The sequence below is a fragment of the Macrobrachium rosenbergii genome, chromosome 11, assembly GCF_040412425.1.
Source record: "Macrobrachium rosenbergii isolate ZJJX-2024 chromosome 11, ASM4041242v1, whole genome shotgun sequence".
Classification (NCBI taxonomy): Eukaryota; Metazoa; Arthropoda; class Malacostraca; order Decapoda; family Palaemonidae; genus Macrobrachium; species Macrobrachium rosenbergii.
This window is the reverse complement of record NC_089751.1, coordinates 17,701,256-17,709,428: the sequence shown is the minus strand read 5'-3', so window position 1 is coordinate 17,709,428 and position 8,173 is coordinate 17,701,256. Positions and strand designations below refer to the sequence as shown.

Here is an 8,173-nt window from a genome sequence, read left to right as displayed (position 1 = left end):
TGAGAAAATATAACGCTCCAATGGCCGTGTATACTAATTACAACTGAGATAATTACTCTAATCCCATCCAATCCTGGTTTAATGAAGAGGATTATTCTAATGACATCTATATGTAATTAGCCAATTCCAGCAACTCAACGAACATTAATTACAAGAGTAGAATTCCCAGGGAGACCGGCCATCTTAAGATTGAGATTCAAAAGAAAACTGCAGCACATTAAGACACGAATATATTTGATTGTCCACACACACACACGTATATATATATATATATATATATATATATATATATATATATATATATATATATATATATATATATATATATAAACTTTATCACATGCACAGTTGTTCTGTGCATTAGTAGAATCACTAACAGGACCTCATTCAACTGGATGGTATCTAGTGGAGATATTTATTCAGAAAAAGTTACAAGCTTTCTTGGACAAACAGTCCTCGTGATGGCTGTTTGTCCAAGAAAGCTTGTAACTTTTTCTGAATAAATATCTCCACTAGATACCGTCCAGTTTAAATGAGGTCCTGTTAGTAATATATATATATATATATATATATATATATATATATATATATATATATATATATATATATATATATATATATATATATATATATATATATATATATATAAGAAATTTATGTATGTATGTATGTACATATACATATACATATATATATAATATATATATATATATATATATATATATATATATATATATATATATAAATATATATATATATATATATATATATATATATATATATATATATATATATATATACACTTGTTATAAAATCCACGTCAGAAGGTGAGTGGAAACCGGGACTTCGAACACGTACTCTCGTAGTTTATTCTACATTTTTAAGTTCACACTAAATACAAAAGAAGTTGACAGAGCCTTATATACAACAACAGAAGGGGGGCCGGGGTTACAGTTTGTTAATCTGGGCAGCATGCTCTTTAAACAAAAAGACAGGGACAAAGGATCATAGGATAATCCAGGGTGGAGATTAACATTCCTTTTCCGATGGTCGTTGACCTTGTAGATTATCGTTGACTTATCCCAGTTCATCGCATGGCTAGTCTTAAGCCAATGATCCGCAATGCCATTATTTGATAAGCCTCTTGAAATTTCTTATTTGTGTTGGGAGCTTCTTACTTTTAGTCCTTTTGATGGTTGATCAATATAAATCTTATTACATTCTTTGCAAGAAAGACTGTATATAATATTGTTTGAATTGGGTGGGCTATTCTTAATTAGTTTATTTCTCAAAATATTATTATATTTAGATACTAAGTTAATGTCAATAGTTTTTAAAATGGGCCCTGCAGGAGTGAAATTAGGATGAAATGGTAAACAGAGAATATTCCTTAGTTCTTTGTTGGTTGGATTGTAATATGTCTTTTTTCTTTATTTGTACAAAGTTCTAAAAAATATGGGGGTATCAATAATTTTAAACTCCTCTTCCAAAAATTCAGGACTACAAATTCTAAGAGCTGTAAGATACATACTGGAAAATGTTGACAGCTTAATTTGCTTAGCATGGAGTAAAAATGAATATATGACAAATTATTCGTGGATTTCCTATATACTTTTAAACAAAAATTGGTGTTGTTTCTAATAACTAAGACATCCAAAAATGGTATTTAATTATTTTCTTCATATTCTATTGTTAATTTTATGGATGGTACAAGATTATTAACTATTTGCAAGAAATCAGGAATATTTACATTTTCTTTTACTATACAAAAACAATCATCTACATATCTAACCCAAAATACCTTAGGGAATAGATTTCTTGGAATAAGTCTAGACCCAAAGAATTCCATATAAATATTAGGCAAAAGTGGTGAAAGAGGGTACTCCATAGCCATTTCAAATATTTTGTTATAAAAATTACCATTGAAAGTGAATTTACAATTTTTTATAGGAAGGGATATCAAATTAATAATAACATTGATAGGTAATTCTAGATTATTCAAGTCCAAATGTAATAAACAGTGAAGTAAGTCATCAATAGGAACTTTAGTAAATAAAGATGTCACACCAAAACTGGTTAATTTGTCAGTACTGGATAATTCAATATAGGAAAGTCAAGCACAGAAATCAACAGAGTTTTGTAAATGGGAATTTGAAATAGTACCCAGAATAGGTGATAGTAATTTACCTAGATATTTAGAAAGTTTATAACTAATAATAGAACCGGTTGAACTGATAATGGGCCAAATAGGAAAATCTCTTATATGGATTTTTATGACATCAGTTAATGGGTCTTTACGTAGTTTTTTGTTAGTGCTAGAAACAGATAATAAGTTTTCAATTTTTTCAACATAGCTATTATATCCATTATTACAAAACAATTGGATTTGTCGGCTTTAGTAATGTGCAAACTTTTACCTATCTTCGTGTCGTGAATTTCATCTATAAACCTTTTTGGGAAATTCACTATTTTGTTAGGTAGCTGAAGTAAGCCGAAAAAAAGAACTTAAACTAAATTCATTGAAGGTGATACAATTGTGTTTTTCTTTTCCAGTTTGGATATCTTTGAGATGATGTTTGTGCACGAAATGTCATCACCAATAAAATATGATAAGCCATAGCCTAAAGCACATTTAAGATTCTGGTCCAGTTCTTTGTTCGAGAGGTTTATTACACAATCGTCCTTATGTTTGTTACTCCAATCACTCGTTTCAATGAGAATTTTTAATTTATGATCCAGGTGGTGAACTAGTTTGTTTAGCTTGAATCTAAGGCTATTATGAAATCTGTTCAGTAGCACTGTTATCCAATCCGGGGAAATCCTATTCATGAAATGAAATCTATCTTTTCTTAATTTCTTGAAAATATTGAATTCGAGCCCTCTTGTCTTTACTATATGTTTATTGAGGGAGATTACAAACAATTCATTGAAAGGAGATTCACTGTCTGACGTGGATTGTATAATATTCTCAAGCACGCGTCCCTTCGTGCTGCATTGGATATAAACTTATACATAAATATTTATATATAGAGAGAGAGAGAGGGAGAAATAATCAACACACAATCACGTGTAGAACAGAAATAAATTTCTGACTCACATTAGGATCGAGCCCAGGTCTTTCAATTGAAAGACCTGGGTTCTGATCCTGATGGGAGTCAGAAATTTATACATATATATATGAAAACTATTCATATATATATATATATATATATATATATATATATATATATATATATATATATATATATATATATATATATATATGTTTTCTTTTCGTTTTATTTCCTTTGCTGTTATTTTTTCCTATTTAATTATCGTTATTGCATTTTTAAATTATATATATATATATAAATATATATAATATGTTATATATATATACAATATATATATATATACTAACTATGTATATTCTTACATATATATATAATTGTTATAGCCACAATTCTTTTTTTTTTTTTTTTTTTTTTTTTTTTTTTTTTTTGGATGTGCTTGTCACTACAAAGCCGTAAGATCTAAGTGCAAGAAATTGAAGTGGCTGTGATGTCCGGTCGCGGGAAACGAACCCGTGTGACCATAATCACAAGGAGGTCACGTTGCCGACCTAACCATCTGGTAAAAGTGACCACTAGATTCTACATATATATATATATATATATATATATATATATATATATATATATATATATATATATATATATATATATATGTGTGTGTGTGTGTGTGTGTGTGTGTGTGTGTGTGTGTGTGTATATAATATATGTATATATATATATATATATATATATATATATATATATATATATATATATATATATATATATATATATATATATTTATATATATGAGCAAGATTCCAAACTTGCTATTCCTCATTATTTAAAAAGCACATAAACGTTTAGCAGTAAGTCCTATTTGGGATTATACTGGTTAATGCTATGAGAATGTAATATGTTTATTGTTTTTGCGGTAAGGTCCTTCGTAGTTTTGTTCATTTAGTCATTCATTACTAATAATTAATATTCATTTATTGTCAATGGAAATGAATAAACATTTAACTTAGATGGGTATCCAGGTGGCATTTCAAAGAAAATGTCTTTGTATATTTGTTTGCCTTAAATATACAAATAATAGCGTTCAGTGCTACATTTCGAAGTTTCATTTCTACGTTTAAGTGGAAGGAAAATTGAAAGCTAAATGCAGTAATAACATCCACAAGTTTCAAAGCCAGCTATTGATACCTTGCAGAATCCTAGTATACAGGCTCTCTCTCTCTCTCTCTCTCTCTCTCTCTCTCTCTCTCTCTCTCTCTCTCTCTCTCTCTCTCTCTCTCAGGATCTTATAACTTCGCACGTAAAGTTTACCTAACTTTGGACAGTATCTGTCATAGGGTTTTGTTGGCGGAATTTCCTGCTCATGCCCTCTACTTTTCTTAGTGAAAACTTTGCATCGTGCATGCATTTTTTATTAAATATGCTCTTACTGCATACGTCCTTTTCCCTCGTTGAAAGGTAAAATACAGGAATCTGTTAGTTACTTTACCACTGCCCTCCTCTTCGCCAAATATAAATTCAAAGAAATGTTTGACTTCTTAATTTATTTCACGTGACTCCATTTGTAACATACTATCGTGATTTCCTTACCTTCTCTACTCAGAAATCCCTTCGTTCTCTCTTAATCGTTTTTATTGTTACTGATACGTATCAAGATAATAAATCAAAGTACTGCAGATAAAACGTAGTCCGCTTACATACCCAAAGACAAATATTATTTGAAATTTGTTACCAATTCCCCTGCTTATTTAAAAAAAAAACATTATTTTGATACTATACTGTACTTTTGACCTAAGAGTGGAAGAGCATAGAAAATTTCTCAAAGGCTTGGCTAAGACCAAAATATTTAGCAAAAGTGCTCTACAGTAGGTACTTCTCTAAGCATGTTCTCCAGACTTATCTGCCTTGTTTACATACTTTTCGTGGCAACTGTATCCAAACGTGTTATTTCTTGTCAGATTTTCTTGTCTGTTTTTATGCAAAAATATAACTTCCCCCACCCTTGTTTACGATCACCATGGTCTGACAATTCTGAAGATTTTTCATCTGGAGAGTGGCATTCTTTATGATTAGCAGACTTTGGCCTTGATCAACTGAAGGTGTCTGTTAGACTCTTTACTCACATTATGAGACTTCGTTTGCTTGCCTCCCAAAAGCTTACACTTCTGTGTAAGATACAGGGTTGTCAGTACTTATAATTTTAATATTAATCAATTGATTCTGTCAACTATAGGATTTCTTGATCTCTATAAAAAAAAACGAGATGCAATCTAAACAAGTAAAAAAATAACCCGAAGTTTCTTCGGTGCAATCGAGTTTTCTGTACAGCGTATAATCAAGGCTACCGAAAATAGATCCATTTTTCGGTGGTCTTGGTATAATGCTGTATGAGCCGCGACAAGTGAAACTTTCACCAATGACCCGGTGGTGACCTGTCCTATACTGTTGCCAGACGTTAGTTCCTCGTTGGACGAGTTGGTAGAGTTCTCGGCTAGCACTCTGCTAGGCCCGAGTTCGAATCTCTGGCCGGCCAATGAAGAATTAGAGAAATTTATTTCTGGCGATAAAAATTCATTTCTCGGTATAATGTGGCTCGGATTCCACAATAAGCTTTAGGTCCCGTTGTTAGGTAACCAGTTGGTTCTTAGCCACGTAAAATAAGTCTAATCCTTTGGGCCAGCCCTAGGAGAGCTGTTAATCAGCGCAGTGATCTGGTTAAACTAAGGTATACTTAATTGCTGCCAGACGCATGATTATGGCTAATTTTAACCTTAAATAAAATAAAAACTACTGAGACTAGAGACCTGCAATTTGGGATGTTTGATGATTGGAGGGTGGATGATAAACATACCAGTTTGCAGCCCTCTAGCCTCAGTAGTCTTTAATCTCTGAGGGTGGACAGAATGAAGTGTGGACGGACATACCAAACGGGCACAATAGTTTTCTTTTCAGAAAACTAAAAACTAGGAAACACTCTTAGTTCTTCTCATCCTTTCTATTTTGTAAACTTTAGTTACAATACAGCGTCTCATTATAACCAAAATCTGCTGCCAACAGATAAACATATCAGATATCTTCGTCTGAGGTTTCGAAAAACAAGTGAGATCAAATTTACGAAAGCACTTCAGCACCGCTGGCAAATTATTTCGCTATTTGGCGGTTCATTTAGACCCAGAACCTTGCGTTTTCTCATTTCAAGAGGGCGGAATGATTTTTGGATGAGATGAAACGTCTTTTTAGTTCTTCAAACCCTCGTACATTCGGGTAATGAAGGTCAAATGAACGAACCCTCATGGGGAAGGAGATACAAAAGATAAAATGGGTCATATTTTGGTCATTAAGGATTGCCAAAACGAAACGTTAAATCTTTCTGGGCAATGAATCGCAGGGGAAACTGACCCGACAAACGTATTAGGTTGAAGACGCAAAGTGAACTTAGAAACACCCATGTGTACCGTGTTTTTTTTTTTTTTTTTTTATTTGACACTCGTGCTCCATGGTTTATGTTGCCTCTTCTGTTAACATACTCCTTTCCAGATGCTATGGTCACATCGGGTTAGTTACAGAACTGGAAGACGGTTGCAAAGCCTTTGCATTCAGCCGTAAAGGGCCACTACCACATGAAGTCTAGCATATTAAAGTAGACTTGGAAAATTTTAAAAATCTATTTAGAGGAAAATAAGATTAGCTGAATTCTTATATTTGAGAAAGTTCAACCCTGGCATAAATCTTGATTCCATGTGGATTTTAAACATTGTGTTCATGGTTTTATTTTAATCTTGTCTTTAATGTAGTTTATCATAAATATTCTATATATCAAATAGTATTTAACAATATCTTTTACGTATTTTCAGGCCTTAAAAATGATAGGAAGTGAGGCTGGAGGTGAGTGAAGATTTGTGGAAGACAACATGCAGGAAAGGCATGAGTGATGGAATTTCATGTTGGAGAGTAACAAAACGATGAAGCCTTTTCCCTTAAAGACAAGGAGGTTCCTGCTGATGGGTAAGATTTATGCTTTAAAGGTATTCCATTCATATTTATTTCATATGCATATTTGTGATTATTTAAACTATATATATGTATATAACAGTATGTATATATATATGTGTGCGTGTGTGTGCGCATGTGTATGTATGTGCTCATTTATTTCATATTGCAACGAATTTTCTTTTATTTTTGCATACTGAAAATTGTTCTGTCAAGCACATTGTTATTAATTAAAACTAAAATGGGATTCTAATATGCTTTTTACAGACAAAATAATTTAATTTTTAATTCCAACCTTAAAACATACGTTGTGCATATTTCATATTTTTCACATTCCTTCATTTTTTATCCAAATTCCTCTTGCTAATTTAAAATAGGAGTGTAAATGGCATTTTTTAAATTAAAGAACATTCTTAATTTATGTCTTACCTTGGAAAAATGTGTCGTGGGAACCAACTTGAAAGGTGCTTCACATCTGTATTGTGCAGTTGTTGGAAGTGTTTTTAATATTTCTCTATTTGTTTGACGAGAAATCTCTTCCTTCACCGCCGTAGGGGGTTAGTGCCGCCATTGCACCTCGCGCTGTATACTGTAGGCATTACTCAAGGTTTCAACGTTCTTTGCAGCGTCCCTTCGGCACGTAGGTGTAATCCCTTTCACTCCTTTTACTGTAACTCCGTTCATATTATATTTCCTTCATCTCTCTTAACAGTTGTTTCATAGTGCACTTGCGAGGTTTTCCTCCTGTTGCACCTATCAGCACTGAAAGACCTCATGGGTCCGACCTCTTGGCCTTTGGCCTAAATTTTAGATTCCATTTCTTTCCATTCGTCTTTCACGGCATCATTCAATTTCCCGACGAGATCGTGTTGAAAAGAAATTTATTTTAATTTTTAAGTAACTTTATTTCACTCCTTAAATTGCTGTAATTGGTAGACATGGTGTCGTTGTTCGATCAGGAACTTTCCAGGTTGAATTAGAAAACTGCATCATTATTACATTTATTTCTACTTGTTTAGCTTCAGATTGTGTATTGAATTTTGAATTCGGTTCATGGTCTTTACTCATATCTAAAAAACCCTTGTAGCAGCATTTAATGGGAGGAAAACTAATGGACTGGAACGTCTGATCTT

The 8,173-nt window shown here is 32.3% G+C and overlaps 1 long non-coding RNA gene across 1 annotated transcript in view; it reads left to right on the top strand.

Moving 5' to 3' along the window:
- Positions 1 to 6,254: 6,254 nt before the first annotated feature.
- The window catches only part of LOC136843568 (uncharacterized), a 92,259-nt gene continuing 90,340 nt past the window's right edge, over positions 6,255 to 8,173 (top strand). The window contains exon 1 of the long non-coding RNA XR_010854587.1: positions 6,255 to 7,055. This is a non-coding gene — a long non-coding RNA (uncharacterized lncRNA). The remainder of the gene's footprint in view (positions 7,056 to 8,173) is intronic.